The sequence below is a fragment of the Nannospalax galili genome, unplaced genomic scaffold (genome assembly GCF_000622305.1).
Source record: "Nannospalax galili isolate Female #2095 unplaced genomic scaffold, S.galili_v1.0 scaffold233, whole genome shotgun sequence".
NCBI classification, from domain to species: domain Eukaryota; kingdom Metazoa; phylum Chordata; class Mammalia; order Rodentia; family Spalacidae; genus Nannospalax; species Nannospalax galili.
In genome coordinates this window covers 1,505,483-1,506,800 of record NW_008333818.1, presented here as the reverse complement: position 1 = coordinate 1,506,800, position 1,318 = coordinate 1,505,483, and positions in this window count along the sequence as shown.

The window sequence follows — 1,318 nt, the reverse complement described above, 5'->3', positions numbered from 1 at the left end:
ATCTATCACCTATCTATCTATCTATCTATCTATCATCATCATCTATCTATCACCTGCCTATCTATCTATCTATCTGTCTGTCTGTCTATCTATCTATCTATCATCTATCTGTCTATCATCTATCATATATCATCTTTCTGTCTATCATCTACCTATCTGTGGAGGTTGAGGTACTACATGCTAACCAACTGCATGACTGGACCATCCTCTTTATACATGTATCTGACAAAGGACCACCATTCAGAAGATCTAAGGAACTCTTATTTAATAAGAATATAAATAGCCTAATTTAAAAATGGACAAATTATCTAAACTGTTACTTGGCAAAAGAAAATACAAACACAGTCAATAAGGACAGTAAAGAATATTCAACACTATTAGCCAGGAGGAAAATGTGAACTAAAAGAAGTACCACAACAAACTCACTATTCTGGTTAAAATTCAAAAGTCCAACTGCAGCAAGGAAGATAATCAACTGAGACACTCATGTGCTCTTAGCAGGAGTGTGCTGGGGTGTATAAGCATCACCCAGCAGCCCTGTATTAAAGGCGTGGAACCCATTATGACTCCGTTGGTTGAATTTAATATTTGTTTATATATATGATCATAGTAATCACCCATTTCCCCTTCTTAGCCCCTTCCCACTCCCATGACTATTTTCCCTCCTATTTCATGTCTTTTTTACCCACTGAGTTAATTAAAGTCGCTTTTATAAATGGGTAGCAGTTTATTTATAGCACACAGGAAGGAGCTGATTCTTGCAAGTTGTCCTCTGAGCTCCACACATGTGCCATTGCATGCAAGTGCCTCCCCGCAAATAAATGTTAAAAATAGTCACTTTACTCCATTAATTGGCTTTGGGGATGGAAACTTCATTCTACAAAGCAATTTGAATTAATGACTTTGGCTTTTATCATGATTTGACTAATCAGTTCAATTAAATTTCCAAACTTTTTTTTTGAGGAAAAGGTATAATATGCACATTTTTAGGTGTGTTGACATCCTGGGGATTAAGGATCAACCTGGCACACTCATTGGATTCACTGAAGGCTGTAGGTAGCTTGAGTCTGAAAACAGGAGCCGTAAGACTGAATGCATGCTGCTAATTGAAGAACGGGTCTGGATTGCCCTCTTGTTGCTGACAGGACAAAGCTACCTGGCCCAAAACATGCACTCTAGTAAAAAACCTAATTGGTTACAAGAGTTTGAGTTTAAGTTTTACAAAATAAAGGAATTCTGGAAATCTAATGTACGGTATTGTGACTATATTTAATACTATTTTATCCCTGAGATTTTCTAAAAAAAAAAAAAAGATCTT